Source organism: Fukomys damarensis, unplaced genomic scaffold (assembly GCF_012274545.1).
Source record: "Fukomys damarensis isolate Sample0158 unplaced genomic scaffold, DMR_v1.0_HiC HiC_scaffold_17, whole genome shotgun sequence".
Taxonomy (NCBI): domain Eukaryota; kingdom Metazoa; phylum Chordata; class Mammalia; order Rodentia; family Bathyergidae; genus Fukomys; species Fukomys damarensis.
In genome coordinates this window covers 57994892-58012094 of record NW_022900929.1, presented here as the reverse complement: position 1 = coordinate 58012094, position 17203 = coordinate 57994892, and the positions used below count along the sequence as shown (strand labels likewise).

At 39.7% G+C, this 17203-nt stretch overlaps 1 long non-coding RNA gene across 2 annotated transcripts in view; it reads left to right on the top strand.

Moving 5' to 3' along the window:
• LOC104868708 overlaps window positions 1–17203 on the top strand; it is a 53653-nt gene that overhangs the window by 35544 nt on the left and 906 nt on the right. Inside the window, exons 2-3 of one of the 2 annotated variants that reach the window (XR_004517719.1) lie at window positions 13609–13865; window positions 14549–14640. This is a non-coding gene — a long non-coding RNA (uncharacterized LOC104868708). The remainder of the gene's footprint in view (window positions 1–13608; window positions 13866–14548; window positions 14641–17203) is intronic. The other variant, XR_782082.2, reaches the window with a different exon arrangement.

Below are 17203 nucleotides of genomic sequence, written 5' to 3'. Positions count from 1 at the left end.
AAAAAAAAAAAAAAAAAAACAGAAATCAGAAATAAAAGGGAACTTTTTTGACATTATGCAGGCATTCATGAAAAACCTCTGGCTAACATTTATTGTAAAGCTGAAAGCTATCCCCTAACATCACTTTCACCTCCAGCATTCAATGTTGTATTAGAAATTTTAGCCAGACCTACTATAGTTTCCAAAAGAATAAAATGCCTAGAAATAAGTTTACTCAACCAGATGAAAGGCAGCTACACTGAAAATTACAAAACATTGATAAAGGAAATTAAGGAACACTCCCAAAAAGGGATATAAAATCCAGGTGCTTGGGAAAGAAGACTTATGTTGTTAAGATTTCAGTAGTCCAAAAAGTGATCTACAGAATAACTATCAAAATTTCAACAGTGATTTTTTGAAGAAATGGAAAAACTGATCTTCAAATTTATATGGAATTGCAAGGGACACTAAATTACAAAAAAAAAAAAAAAAACTTTAAAAGAAAGGACAAAACTAGAGGACTCACACATGCCAATTTCAACTTTTACTACAAAGCTACAGTGATCGAAAGAGTGTGATACTGGCATAAGGATAAAGCTGTAGACCAATGGAATAGAATTGAGGTTCCAAATATATTTTTTTTAATTTTAAATTTTTTAAAAGAGGGAAAGGTTTATTTAGCTCACAGTCCATAATCATCTGGCTCCAAGGCAGGGTAGTACATGGCAGAGACAACGATTCATGGTGGCAGAAGACAGCAAAAAAACAAGGGAACCAACAGCATCTTCTGCCCCTTTTACCTTATCCAGAGTCCTTGGGGTGGGTAGCGCTCATATCCTTAATCCTAGTGCCCTTGAACCTAGCATTTCACCATGAATTAATCACACAGTCTAGATTCAGCCACCTCTAAAAAAGCCTCATCTAAGACACCATGAGGCTTTAGGGGACATCTAGACATAAGCCATACATTCCTCCCCTGGCCCCCCAAAGGCTCATATACCTTCCTTTACACAAAAGGCATTTAGCCCATCTCTAAGAGTTGTCAAAGTTCTAACAGTTTCAGCAATGCTGAAAAGTCTAAGTCCCAAGTCTCTTCTGAAATTTAAGGCAAACTCTTAGCTGTGAGCCTCTATAAAATGAAAAGAAAGTTAAACTCTTCCAACCGACAATGGCACAATGGAAACATTACCATTCTAAAAGGTACAAATAGGGGAATGCAGTGAAATGGGAACAGAGCAAGTTCAAAACCCAGCAGAGCAAACATTAAGTCCTGTAGTTCTGTGTGCAGCATCAGAGGCACAAGATCTTCGCTCCAAAGGACTTAGGTGGCTCCACCTCTATAACACTTCTGGTGGTTGTAGCTCCCATGTAGCTCTTGGGCTGGCTCTGCTCCCTCCTTGCGGTTTCCCTCAGACTATTTGCGCTCCTGACTTCTCTAAACTCCTGGGGTCTCCACTGCTTGAATTTACACTCACAGCTTTACACACTGCCCCTCAGGGGTCACATCGCCTGGCCTCCCGGGTCTACTTTGAAATCTGGGTGGAAGCCTACCTGACCTCACACTTCTTGTATTCTGCGTGCATTTAAAATTAGTGCCACATACATGATGCCAAGGCTTTTGCCAGCTATAGCTACAACTACTCTTCATCTCTCTAGGCTGTAGGGATCCAGTGCCTATGAACCAAATCCTAAGGTAAAAAGCTTTCCGAGGATGGTGCCATTCTGCAACGTGGTTCTCTGGGGCTGTCTTCTCAAAGCAAAGTCTTTCACCTTTGCAGTTTTGAGGCTGCAAAGGATGGAGTCCTGCTGGTTCTTGTGATGCCCTCAGACTATTTTTTTCTATCTTCCTGTTCCTTCTCATTAATCAAGATCTCTTTGCTCTTAGCTTCCTTTCTGGCCAAACTCGAAACATTTTAAATCATTCTGATGGGCTCTAGTCTTAATTCTCAACATAAATCTGGCTAAAAGCTCCCAACAGTAGCCACGCCACTGCCTCAACATTAGACTGCTTTGAAATTTCCTCTGCCAGATTAAGTAGTGTGCTGCCCTTAATTTCCATCTCAGGAAAGATCTCTGAACACAAGCAAAATGCAGAGAAACTTTCTGCCAAGCCATAATAGCCAGTTACTAGAGTCCGACAGCCAGTGCAGTCTTTCTTCCTAGTAGAAACCTCCTGAGCCTGGTCTTTACCAGCTTTCTGGTCTTCTGAGCCCTGACCAGAATCTCCCATACAGTACAGCCTCAGGTGTTAGTTGGCAACTCCAAACCTTTCCAACCCTTCCCCTTCCCACAATCCAGTTCCAAAGGCTCTTGGGTCACATAGCCAGGTAATGTCATAGCCACAACCCTACTTCTCTCATACGAAATTTTGTCTTGGTTACTTTTCTCATTGCTCTAAACCCTGTATTAATGGTCAGTTGATTTTCAACAAGGGTACCAAAATAACTCAATAAGAAAAATATTATCTTTTAAACAAATGGTGCTAGGGCAACTGGATATCCACGTGTGGAACAATGAATGGACTCCCTATCTTATACTTTATACAAAATTTTAAATGGATCAGGTTATGAAATTGTATCTATGCTATGGCCTCAATTGCATAAAATCATATATGCATATATTTCAGTACAGAAGAAGATAGAGAAAAATAAAACTACTGATTTGCTGTGAAGGGAGATATTTTAAAATATTTTAAGGTGTCATTAGTACAATATTGTTCATGCAAACAAAAAAAATTATCTTAAAATAATTTTGAGCCAGGAATGGTGGGTGCACAGTTACACTTGGGAGGCTGAAGCAGGAGGATTGCTGTAAGGTTGAGACAAGCCTGTACTACATAGTGAGTTTGAGGCCAGCCTGAACTAAATAATAAGACTCTATCTCAAAAAAACAACAGTTGTAATGGGGCCTGAGAGAAACATATTTTCTTTAATGATAATTTAACCCTGTATTTATTATATAAGCATTATACAATAACCTGAAAACGGTATGCCTATGTTGGCGTCCTACAAATTTTGGATTGACCCAGTGTCCTGCTTCAGTGATTAAAAGAGAGGTCATCGGGCCCTACTCTAAAGTCTTTCGGAGTTAAGAGTAGGCAAAATCCAAGTCTCAGAAATCAAACCAGACTTCAAAGCCTGTAATTGCCAATGCCCATGCTGCTTCCAAACAATTATTGTTTAAAAGAGAATTTTAAAAGGAATCTGCTGGCGCATCAGTGTAGCAGAACAATCATAAGCCAACGTGGACCACAGATTCAACCTTAGAGAGATTTCACTCACCTTGGGTAAAGCCCCAAAGGGTAGATTCCTTTTTGTATGGATAGAGACACCTGAACCGTGAGCACAGATCACTTCATGTGAGACGCAGAAGTGTGGAGAGCGGCACGTAAGCGGATTCCTCAGTGCAGGGCTTCTGTAAGGCTTTCTACAATCAGCCCTCTGAAAACTCCCTCACTTGCCCCAACTAAATAAATCAGGGTCAAAATGCATCAGGATCGTGCGAATTCACAGAATGTTTGACGGTTTGACTCCTGGGAACCAGGAGCTAGAAGATGCCATTGACATCAGGTTGGCGAGACCGCGTAGTCCCAGTCTGAACGTGGGAATGACGCATTGCCTCTTTTCCTTACTGCTTGGTATAATGTTCCCCGAAGAAGGGGGGCCGTTTTAATGATTGTGACCGCCACTGGGACTTGAGGCTTGAATGCTGGGTGTTCTGATAACCTTTGTGTGAGAGCGAGGGCGGCACCTCTGCTAGAGGGCTTGCTCGTCATTGGGAGTGAGGCAGCTGGAAAGAATCCTCATATCTCTCGGGACATCCGACCAGCAAGATAATCAGAGGGGCCCCTGCTTACAGCCGAGTGCTCGTGAAGCTGACAAATGGGACGTGTGTGCATCACTTGAGTGGATAAACAGAGACAGGCGGTGAAGTCTGAGGAGCAGGAATGGTCTTTCCCAAGAGGCTGATTTTGATGCTAGGCCCGATTCCCACACATACAATAAAATTCACTATCTTATTAACACAGTGGGGTTTTATTAAATCCTAAGAGAGTGGCAGGGGAAGTGGATTCCCTTTTGTTTTCCTCTTGGACCTGTCATCAGCTCGGCAAAATAACTATTTCTGCCAGTTGTGACAGTAGGGTCCCTGGAACACCTGCAAACACCAATCAGGCCCCCTTTAGAAATGGAAGCAGCTGTTATGCTAATGCAGACTAAGCAGAAGCCTATCTGGAAACAGCACTTGGAGCAACAGATTTTGACTTTCCTTGCTGAGGACTAAAGCAATAACCACGGCCATAGCTGAACTCCACTGAGCATTTGACAATTTTCAAAGTATTTTCTCAAGCATTATTTCAGTGATCTTCAAAATCTTTCTTTTCTGTGTAACCTGTTACTGTGTTACCTAATCTCTCAGAAGTTTGATTCCCACCAACAGTGTGGATGGATTCCTTTCCCCTCTGCCCTCCAAAGCCTCGCCAGCATTTGTTATTATTTAATTTCTTGATGATGGCCATTCTTTCTGGGATGCAATCTCAGTATTGTTTAATTCGCATTTCTAAATGGCCAACAAAGTTGACCATTTCTTTCATGTATGATTGGCCATTTAGACTTCTGCTGAGAGGGGTCTATACATTTGGCTCGCCCATTTTTTGATTCAGTCTTTTATTTGGGGGACCCCAGCACAATTCATAATATTTAAATCTTGGATGCAGCCTGTATGTCTACCAACAGATGCATGGATAAAGAAAATGTGGTATTCACACACAGTGGAACACTGCTCTGCCACAAAGAATAAATTTGAGACATTTGTAGGGAAATGGATTCACTTAGAGGCAACAATGTTAGGTGAAAAAAAATCAGACACAGCTTTACTATTGCATGACTTCTCTTATATGCAAAACCCAAAATACAAATAAAAAAGCAAAATAAAAGATAGATAGTAGGAAACAGGGAGACAGATCTTTTGTAGAAGAGGAGGGGATCAAGAGATGGAGAGAACAGGAGGTAAGGGAGAGGAAAAGAGGGTTAAAAGGGGAATTTAGATGTTGTGTACATGTACCAGCTCCCACAAGGAGTGTAATCATTTGCTGCACACAGGCACTTATAAACCAAAACAGTCCAGGGCCAGAATTTAGCTCAGTGGTGCCGCCACCTACCTCAAAAGCGCAAGGTACTGAGTTAGATCCCAGTACCAAAAACAAACTAACAAACAAGAGTTCAATTCCTTCTTCTGCAAAAAAGGGGTGTGGATGCCATTTACTTAAAAGAATTAAAGGATAAAAACAAAGGAGTGTGGAGTGAGCAATCTGTGAATATATTTCAGCCCTTTGCCATACCAGTCACTCAGTTCCCAAGGAGCAGATCTGGGACCGGAAGCCAAGTCTTCTGCCTGCCCCTCTGCATGCAGGAAAGCCAAGAGGAGAGTACTGCTCTTGGCCTCTGTTCCACATGCTGTGTGCTCTCATTCCCAGGCTTTCAGGATGGAGCTACTCAAGCACACAGTAAGGGAGAAGAAACTCATTCCGGTTCACCTCTCTTTATGCCTCCAGCCTTCCCAGATCTTGTCCTGAAGTTTGATTCTGGTTTTGTTTCAGAAACATTATATGAGATGAAAAATAGTTTCACATTGAGCCAGGCATGGTAATGCATACCTGTAATTTCAGCACTCTAGGAGGCTGGAGGATGGAGGCTGGAGACAGGAGGAACACAAGTTTAAGCCCAGCCTGGGCAATTGAGCAATTTAGCAAGACCTATCTCAAAATAAAAAAGGACTAAGGATGTAGCTCAGTGCAGTGGCTGAGTTCAATCCCTAGTATGACAAGAAAACAATTTTCACATTAAACCCTCAACTAGAGAGATTATCTTTAAACAGTAACATAAAAGAAAAAGACTGAAATAGCCACCCTTATAATTGAAACTAGAACAAGTCACAGTAAAACAAAAAATATTACTATTGATTGGGTTTTATTCTTAACACCAGTTAAGCAACTATGTGCAAAGTGTAAAATCTTCACTTGTTGATTCCTAAGATTAAAATCAATAAAACTGTCCATAATCTATACCTCTTAGGTTTCCAGCTCCATAGCAGATCAGACAAGAGTAATTAGATTTCTGCCTGACTAGCAGGAAGAGAAAACTGTTTCATTTTGGATCAAAATCTTCCTACTGGATAGAATTACACTTTCTTTCCTTTACCTATCAACACTTAGCAATTGCTTCTGTGTTACATTTGGTTCAAACTATCAAAATGTTATCCTATAATTTTCAGTAGAAAGGATGCCAGAGTTTAATGTTTGATTTTAAGTCTAGATTTTAAGATTATTCTTCCAGTTTCACCTTCTTCCAATGTTCTCTACTTGATATAATTTTAAATGTGATAATACCTACCCTGTCCATCCCCACAAACGAAAAATCCACCTGTACTCTACAGTCTCAGTTCACTGAAAGCCAAATCATAATTATTGACTTAGAGTGCAGAATTAGCACCAGACAGGCAGTTATCTGTCTTTGCCTGATCTTTATTCAAATGAGACTGACACTGTTGAACATTCTCTGATGACAGTAATTTCACCAAATGCTATCTGAAATGAGATTACAGATCTGCACAGCCTCACATATTTTTATGTTAAATTAGGGACCTTCGACCACCTCCCATGAAAGCATTTGTTATTTTGTCCAAATGGGCTAATACTGTCACCCATGCCAGCCCTGCCCACTGGTTACTTCCGCAGAGGACCTGTGAAAGGGAAGGACAGCCACAGCCGTAGTCACTGTAAATGCAGTTCATCTTTGCCAGGTGTGGTGGTGCAGCTACTTGGGTAGCTATTTGGGAGGCTGAGACAGAAGGATCGCCAGTTTGATGCCAACCTGGGCAATTTAAAGTCTCAAAACTAAAAAGGATTGACGATGTAGCTCAGTGATAGAGCATCACCCTACTGGGGTTGGGGGTCATCCACTTTGGGATCTGAAATTCTTACAAGTGCGGATACAACATTAAAAATCAAACAGATGCTGGGCATGGTGGTGCATGCCTGTAATCCCAGCACTCGGGAGGCTGAGGCAGGAGGATTGCTGTGAGTTTGAGACCAGCCTGGGCTATAAAGTGAGTTCCGGGTCAGTCTCAACTACATAGTGAGACCCTGCCTCAAAAAAAAAAAAAATCAAACAAGCTGAGCATGACCCAGCAAGAGCCTGTAACGCCAGCACTTAGCAGGCTGAGCCAGGAAGATCACAAGTTCTAGGCCAGCCTGGGCAATATAGTGAGGCCCTCTCTCAAGGGAAAAAAAAAGAAAGCAAATCATGGTGCTGGACACCATTATACCAACTAGAGATAAATCAACTGAGAAAGAGGCATGGGTTTGAGGTCTTACCCTGCAGCAAAAGTGATGAGTGTATATTGCTATCAGTACTTGGGAACCTGCAAGTATAAGTACTGCCAGAAATGACAGACAAAAGGAAAAGAGCTTCCAGAATTTATGAAAAGAAAAAAACTGGATGAACCTGTAAGAAGTCAACACAATTTTCTGGAAGGGCTGTTGGGCTATTAGTACATCGGCTGTAGTAGAACAACCCAACCAGGACCACCACGTCAGGGCATTTCAGCCAGTTCTGCAAGGTCATTTGTTAAATCACAGTGAAGAAAGAGCTCTTGGCTCCTTCATTACATCATGTGTGTCAGACCCACATCAGAGGATTTCATCCCCATGCAGCCTCTATTGCTAAAGGCAGTTTCCTTTCCTTTGATAAACATGATGATGAGAACAGAACTGTGCATGAAGCCCGGAGTTTGGAAGTGGATTCACACACATCATCCCACTGCATCCTCACAGATCTGTGAAGTCAGTGGCACAGATATCATTTTGCAAATGAGGAAGTGGGGATTCCAAGAGGCTAACTAACTTGCCTAAGACCTCCCAACCAGAGAGACTGAACACTGATTTGCACATTATGCTACATCATTTTGTGGTAACAAAATGCTTCAATGCACTGTGGAGCAAGACATATTATTATCTGAACATTAATTCTAGTCATACAAGGAGAAGTGAGCATTCACTTTTATTACAAACAAGTGCAAGGTTCTGAGTTTGAACCCTGGTACAAAAAAAAATGAAGTTATAGGCTAGGAAACAAATGACTACCAAATATGTATTTATAATCTCACTGGCCCCTAAGCATAGATGCTGGGTGCAATATTTTAGCTCAAGGGTCTTTGAAGAGCTAAAATAGTTTATTTGGATGGTTGACTAAAACATGGACCAATAGCCTGCCTATACTCTGTGAGGTAGAAATTCCAGAACTGCCTGGGTGTACTGTAGAGCAGAACCTGGGTGTCCCAACCTTTGGGCCTGCCTGGGCCGCAGAAAATGAAGAGGAACTGTCTTGAGCTGTGAATAAACTACACAGGGGCTAGGGGGTGGTGTGGTGGTGGAGTGCTTGCCTAGCATAAGCGAGACTCTAGTTCAATCCCTAGTACCAGAAATAAAAGAAAATATGTGTGGCAGTATTCATCGTTAATCCAGTAGGCATGGTGAGTACCAAAAAAGTCGTTTTGGCTAAAAAGGCAGCAAATCACAAGGCACTGATAGAACTGACAATTTCTAGCTTGTGCATCGAGTACCAGGAAAAAATGAGTCAAAATTCATCAAGTACCAAAATCAACAAGCTTCAAAGCAATCAAGTACCAAGTTATGCCTGTAATATAACTAAGTTAGAAACTTCCTTTATTTTTAAATACACTAGTATGTCATTAAAAAGAAGGCAGCAAAAATATAAAACTAACGGGATATTTGACCTTGTTTTGTGAAACTGATGCATCAAAGTGTAACTTGAGGGAGGGGATTGCAATTTGGAGTTTGCAAGGTGCTCAGCAGAAATATTTTATCCAGTCTTACTCTCTGTGTTCTTCACCCTTGAAAACAGTTATTCACAAAGGTAAGCACTGCTAAAAACCAATGGCATGCTAAGGTGCAATTGTGAAACAAGGAGTATCTTTCTCCAAATGACAGGCCTTAGAAAAGTCTAGGCTGAAAGGACGTGATCAGTGGTTTCTTTAAATTGAACATCTAACCGCAGCTCTGTATACTCCAAATGTTAATAAATAAGCAACCACTTATTTTTCTAGTATTAGCAATGTTGTGTAATATGACAATATCATGAGCACAATATCATCTGCACTTCCTATACCACAAGTGCTTAAAACATTATTATGACTTACTGAATCATTTTATGAAATGACAAGTCCAAGTTTAATAATTAAATCAGAAAACTAACACATCTGCTTAATAACAACAGGTGCTGGTCTTCACAGGTACAATTGTATGTACGTGGGTTGAAATACTATTTTCCGTAATCCCTGCATTTTCCTCACCAAGTAGACCCAGAATTCCAGAATGAAGGGGGAGAGCCCCTTGAAGAAGGACCCTGCTACACCATCCAAAACTTACACTGTTAATCTTTTTCCTACTCTTCTCCAAAAAGAAATCAATTGAATTTTCAGGGACTACTGGACACTAACTCTGAAATAACACTTATTTTGGAGATCCAAAACATCATCAAAATCTACCAGGTATCAAAAAGAAAGCATTTACCAGGTCAATAGCTATGTACCCATTGCCAGAGTGTTCAATTGCTTGAGCAAGGAAACCACATCTGAAATGACAGCTACAACCGGAGTCACCGCCTGTTAAAGTTATGATAATCCATTGTCTATGGTAATTCTTCAAGAACAATGTCTTTTCTGTCATCAAGCTACCAAACTGAGCTGTCACTCATAAATTGGGGCTATCTAACCTTTAAACCATAAATCTGAGTGTGTACAGCAGCATTCCACCATCAAATGCAATTGGTATACACGCCATTGGGCCCTAAAGGCACGACATGGCCCCACGTTCCCATGGCTCACTTTTGCTACACAGCCTCCTCTTGCTTGGCCAGCACCTCTGGCCTCATGAGAGTCCCTGAGACATCAGGCCTGATTACAGACGGTTCTGCAGTGGTGTCCTGAAGGACTGTGGCGAAGGGATATTCTCCAAGAAGGCAGAGTGTTGAGCAGCATAATGGGTTATTCTTTTGAACCAAACATAACTAGTACTCGAGTCGATGTGATTGCATGGGCTATAACCAAGGGCTGGCTCTGGTTAGGGACTTGGAAGGAACATGATTGGAAAAATTGGTGACTAGGAGGTCTGGAGAAGGAAAAGTGTGGATCTAAATGGGCAAAGCACATAAAGACACTTGCGTTTCTCTGAATGCTCACCAAAAAGTGACCTCAGATTCTGGTGAATGGATGTGAAAGGCTAAGCAAAAGAATGAATTAAAAGTGATGACTGGATAGCCAGGCGTAGTGGTGCATGCCTGTAATCCCAGCACTCAGGAGGCTGAGGCAGGAGGATCACTGAGTTCGAGACCAGCCTGGGCTACATAGTGAGTTCCAGGTCAGTCTCAACTACATAGTGAGACCCTGTCTCAAAAAAGCCAAAAAAAAAAAAAAAAGTGATGACTGGATTGTGATCACGGGAAACCAGAATGGTGAAGAGGACTCTGGATGGAAATAAAAGTGTAACAACTATTTGCTGACATAACACACAAGTAGTGGTGCCATATATCCAGCCAGTTTTCTGTAGATGGAGATCTGTAAAACACAAACGGCCTGGAAGCTATGAGAGCTCATAACCCTTCATAGAAAGTAGCTGCCTATGCTGACCCAGATGTGAGTCTTGGAGAACCACAGATACCTGTCAGGTAGCAGACCAGCCAACGAGAAGTGGCAACTAAGTAACAGTGTAAACATCCAAAGGAGGGTTCACCGTGGTGGTCCATACCTGTAATCCAACACTCAGGAGGCTGAGTCAGGACGATCACAGCAAGCTCGAGGCCAGCCTGGGCTGACTACATAGTGAGACACTATTACAAAAAAAAATGTTTTAATAAAAATTAAAATAAAAAGAGAATTATACAGCAAGACTAAAGCCAAGTTCAAAAGGTTACATATTTATATTATTATACCATTTATATAACATTCTCAATAAAATTACAGGCATGGTGAACATATTAGTGGTTGTGAGGGGTCATAGAGAGGGGAGGAGTGAGCATTACTATACATAGAAAATGTAAAAGATCTTTGTGATGATGGAACAATTGTATGTGTTGATTAGAGAGCAGGAACACAAAGCTACACATGATAGAATTGCACAGAACTGTACATACACACAATTGCATATAAAACCAGTGAAATCTCAATGTGTGTGTATGCGTGTGTGTGTGGCACTGAAGATAAAACTACTGAACTACATCCCCAGCCCCTTTTTCTTGTTTTTAATTTTAAAGATTCTTGATAAGTTGTCCAGGCTGGCCTTGAGCTTGCAATTCTGCCTCCCAAATAGCCAGGAGTTACAGGCATATGCCACCACTCCCAAGTTTATTTCTTTGATATTAAGATAATATTGCCTTATATAATAAGTTAAAGCTGGGGGAAACTTGTTGAGAGGTAATAAGACTCCTTCTATTTTTCATAATTTCTTGTGAATTTATAATTATTTCAAAATAAATAAAAAGTAGGAAAAAAAAAAGCTCCCTCTCCACCTCTCCAAAACTTAGGTTTAGCCAGGAGCAGTTAGTTTTAGAATATTTTCCGTAGAGTGATATGGACAAGGACAAAAATAAAAAAACAAGAAAGGCATGGATGACAAAGAGTATCCTTTTCCAACTAAACATAAAAAGCACACAGTGTTTTCTTAGCATTGTAATCCCTTTTGGCCAAAGTGCAAAGGTGGGGTTAAAGGTACAGCTCAGTGCACTTGCCCAGCATGTATGAGGCCTTGGGTTCAATGCCAGCACCACACATAAAAAATCAAAAGGAAAAAAGCTTTTGAAATAGGAAGAGGAAAGATTCCTTTTCAGTTTGTCAAGAACAAAAGCAGAGTCTGAGATTTTGAAAGTGCTATTTACACCTTAGTGTCTGATTTGTTGACCTTTAATTGCAAGAACACAACTAGGAGACTCTACCTTTTACTGACTTGCTGTTCAGGAAAAGAATTTTCAGCCAGGACTGAACAATCTGAAGGGTCACAACTGTTGACTATCAAGGACTTACTATCAGTCATTATTACTATTGAACAGAGCAGAATAACTTAAGTGATAAGTCACTGGGGGGCGGGTGTTTGCAGCTCAGCATGTGGGACCAAAGACATTCAACTCATTGCCTGATCCATAAATTGTCACCCCATGCAGCGTATTGTTAAGTTCAGAAATTTAATATATAAGGCCAGGTGTTTCTACCTATCTCAGAAGGTATCTATAATTTCCTGTTACAAATAACCAGTTATCTGCAGATCTTATATCTAAAACTCTGATTCACCTATCATCTCTCTCTGGCTCTCCCTCCCACATCCTCCTTGAAGAATGTCTTCTGTCTGTCTGTCTGTTTATTCCTCTCTGTCCAATCTCTAGCTCTTCTCCAAATCTAACCACAACCCTTTCAAGAATGGTTTTTGGGCCAGGGATTTAGCTCAGTGGTTCTGCTGCCTGCCTCGAAAGTGCAAGCATCCGAGTCTGATACCCCGTACTTAAAAAAAAGAATGGTTTTCCTCCAACTTCATGAACAAAAGTTTTTCTTTGCCTTTTGATAGCACCTATAACATTTTGTGGAAAATGTACTTTTATCACTAATTTGGGGACAAATCTTGGAAAATCTTGCTCATCGGTTTTGGTCTCATGTAAGTTGGGGTTAGTGTTTCCAGGGAAAAAAAATAGATATAAAGCTTCAGCACTGGAATGAACCTTTAAAAATTATCTAACCACTTCCACGATTTAACAGATCTAGAAACTGAGACCAGAGAAATTACAGTAACTTAAATTTCATGAAAGCAGTATAGTTAGAGAGACAAGAAGTCCAGTGATCTTGGATGCTGCTCTTAAAAGTTAGAATCTAGTCTTTATCCTTTTGCCGTAAAAGCCAAGCAAATAAATGCCTTCAAAATTACTGTACTTCAATTATGACTGCTGTTACTACCCCCTCTTTGTTCCGAAATTGAAGAGGTATTTGAGTCAACCATAAAAAATAGGAAAGCTTTCAAAATGGATTAACGTTTAAAGAGATGGAAGTGAGCCAGGCGTGGTGGTGCACACCTGTAATCTCAGCACTCGGGAGGCTGAGGCAGGAGGATCGCTGTGAGTTCGAGACCAGCCTGGGCTACATAGTGAGTTCCAGGTTAGTCTCAACTACACAGTGAGACCCTGTCTCAGAAAACTGAACAAACAAACAAACAAAAAAATAAATAAAAAGTTGTTGAAGTGTTATGTCCAATAAAAATAATAAAAGTCAACTACATTTTTCATTTCCACCACTTGACACTAAGGGAATCTGGTCACATACCATAAATGGTGTATATGTCAGTCTGTATCGACACGTGGTATTTTATGGACATATCTCAACTCACCTGACACAGTATAAGTACCTGGAAACTAGAAACCACATATTTTTCTTACCTTGTGCATGTATTTTTCCCTTTTTAAAGTTATTAACTATTTAAAAACAATCTAAAAAATACAGAGAATAAATAGGAAACACTGATCTCTCAGCATTACCAAGTCTTTATTTATATAGTTTCCTTTTTTTTCTTTTAAACAGTTTCACTGTGTTGCCCAGGCTGGCCTTGAATTCCTGGATTCAAGTGACCCTATCACTTCAGTCCCAAGTAGCGAGGACTACAGGCATCCACCACTGTGCCCAGCTAACTTCACTTATTTCAGACTTTTATTTTTTAATGAAATACTAAAAATACCACAGAAACCCCCCAAATCTGTTCCCCTCCTTCTCTCAGAGATAACCACTGGCTTGGATTTAGTGCTACATCATCCCTATGTTTGTCTTTACAGTCCCAGCACGTGAGTATGTATCCCTATAAATGCATGCACTGTTCTGCATGTCATATATTAATGATAGCATGTTTTCAATATCCTTCTGAAATTTGCTTTATTTTTCTACTTGCTCTAATGCTTTTAAGTCTTACAGGTTGGTGCCATCATTCATTTATTAAAGCTGCTGAATAATATTCCATTGTATGAACATATCATTGGTGAATATGTTGGTTGTTTCACGTTTTTCACTATTAGAAACAAGACTGCTGTGTCTACTCTTCCATATGTCTCTGTGCACCTGTGCGTGGCTTCTTTAGGATATAGTTCAAGTAGACTTCCTAACAACATTGACAAATTGATAATGAATTACCAAATCCTGACAAATTACCCTCCAAAACGATTGATTTTTTTCCCTCTCATGTTCAAGTCTTCATTTGGTCTAGAGAATCTTTTTAAACTTTTAGCTGGTATGAGGAGTATGGATCAGATAGTTTTCACTTAAATTTCCTCATTAGTAGTTACATAGACTAAGCACCTATCCCTAATATTGCTCACATTAGGTTTCCTTTTCTGCCAATTTCCAGTTTTTATTCTTTGCTACTTTCTCTCTCCAAGCTTGACCAGTAGTAGTACTTTACATGCCGTGCTTTACTGTTTGTCAGTTTCATGCATAGTTTCTCCCGGTGAAATCTTGTCCTATTCATTTCTAGCTAACAGAGGAGTACCTGCAAGAACTTATGTTTTTAAACCTAGGAAGAAAGGGAAGACAGGAGACAGCAATTCCACACATCATTCTGCCAAGGTACTTAGAGAAGGTTCTACAACAGACTTGACAAGGCTGATCGAGTTACTTTGGGGCTCCAAGTATCTCATTAGTTGGTTTATTCATCTTTTTACTATCATAACATGAGGACACTGTGTGTTGTTTTTAAAAGTGATGATGATGGTGGTGGCTTTCTCTTTTGTATATTGTATTTTTTTATCCATCTAAGCAGCCATTTCCCCCTCTTCCTGAAAGTAATTTTTTTCTTTTGCCATTTGTTAGCAAGTCATTACAGTTGAAAAAGCCTCATGACTAGGTTAATAGATGTTACCTTACGATCTTCCCTGATTGTTTAATTGCTATTTTTTTCTTTATCCCCACCCCCACCTTTTTTTTTTTTTTTTTTTGGTGTAAAAGGCTCAATTACATAAAAGGTGCATATAATGCACATTTCCTTTCCTTAGGCATAGGAATTACTCTGGGCTATTTCCATACAGGCAGTATTCTCTGAGTTCTCCTCTATAGATGCCAATTAGAAGATTATCTCTCCCTCTTTGCTATTAAATAGTCACACAAAAGCTGAGCTGACAAATTACTCCCTCCATAGTGCTTGACAAAGACAGACAATGGATCATCATCATTTACTATACTCAAATCCTATTAATCACAGATTAATGAGAACGTGTCTAGTGGGGAAGAAATTACCAGAATGTGGGCCTATTGGCCTGTTACTCATGTAACATCTGCTCAGGCTTTACCTTTAGTGTCATGTCATCTTTTATCACATTGAAATAATGTTTGCTCCAGAAACATAATTAAGATAATGGAGCAGATTCAGAGCCCTTCTCTTAATAATTAAAGAACCAGGGTTATATTTCTTAGTCCAGTGGCTTTAAAAAAAACTAATTTATCTCTGTTCTTGATTATTTCCTTTTTCTTTTTCTCATAATGAACTATCAAGTCTTGGAAGTCCCCCACCCCATGAACTATGTGATTAATCCACATGCCAAAAACTAGGACAAAGTCAGAGTTTGAACTTCTTTTTCTATTGAAATAAAATATATATAAGATACAATTCACCATTATTGTTATATTAAAATATACAAGCCAGTTAGTTCCTTTGCAATTTGAAATATCCTATATTCAAATTAATACCCACTTAATCTTTGAAACATTTAATTTTTGAAACAAACACTACATACTATATTTGCTTTCCTTAACTCTGTGTATACCGTGCTATATTTTAAAATCATCATTTAATATTATTTTTAACCTGGATTTTTGCCAGTGGTTTTATTCTAAATTAACTTTCTGCATTACTTTAGAACATAGATGTTGAGGGCTGGGGATTTAGATCATTGTTTCCGCCACCTTCCTTGTAAGGACAAGGTCCCAAATTCAATCCCTGGTACCAATAAAAAAAAAATCGAAGTTGAAGTTTGGATCCAAATATTTAGCATTCTTTGAAGTCTCCTATTGTCCTTTTGTCCCGGGGGAACAGATATAAAGTTTAAAAAAGGGGAAAAGCAATGACATCTGTAATCAACTGATAAAGAGGGGAAATGAATCACAATTCATGATTGTAAAATTGAAGAAAGTAATTGCTCATGTTATTAAAATCTGGGCTCTGTATTCATCCCTCTTGGAAGGCAGTGATGATTAGTGCTCAGGGCTGGATAAACTGTGATCGAAGGCTTTGTGATTAAGCCGTGATTCAGCACCACAGGAATAAAAACAGCTCCACAACCAAGGGCTGGCAAGCACTGGTAGGAGGAGGGAGGAGGGGGAGGATTGCAAAGAGCTTCTTAATTAAATTTTAATTATTGCTAATTAGAACTATTGTTTTTTATATCCCCAACAAGGAAGACAAGAGTTGATCTTGGCTTTTTATTATTCTGCTAATTAGTTTCCCAAGGAAAGGTTGGAAAGGGCAGACTGCTTTAACAGTATCAGACCTGCAGGTAGATCCCAGCCTAAACCTTGAGCTTTCATATCTACTCAGCTCTCTTCTGGCTCTAACAACCTCAGGGATTGAGTTGTCCCTGTCCATGTCTGGAAGAAATCCATGAATTGGTTTTCCTGTTGTTTATCTTCATACAAGTCTCAAAGATTTTGCTTAATTATTAAAATAGATAGCAAAACTACACACACCAATGTACTCACGTAAGCTATGCCACTGTGAATTGCTAAATGTCAGAGATGATTCCAGATCGGAATAGCCAGATACACACATTAAAAGTGATGCTCAGTTTTCTCTAGCTGTAAATGTAGTGCTTTGCAACAAGTAACAACAACAAATCTAAGTCCCTGCTCTGAAGAGCTCCCAAGTTCTATCAAATACCATTTAAGATAAAAAATGTTCCAAGAAAACCATGCTTGAGATTGCAAATCAGAAACTCTAACTGTAAACTGGAGGGCTTAATCCCAAAAGGTCCCCAAGACCTATTAGCATTATAAACCCTCTGCAAAATATGAATTCTCTTTATAAGTGCATGCATTTCATAATTCTTCTCCCAAGGTAATAAAGCTAAGAGTTCTGAGCTGGTGCAACTCCCTATGTTAATTATAATAAAATCCATCAAATGAAATTACATTTTGGAAT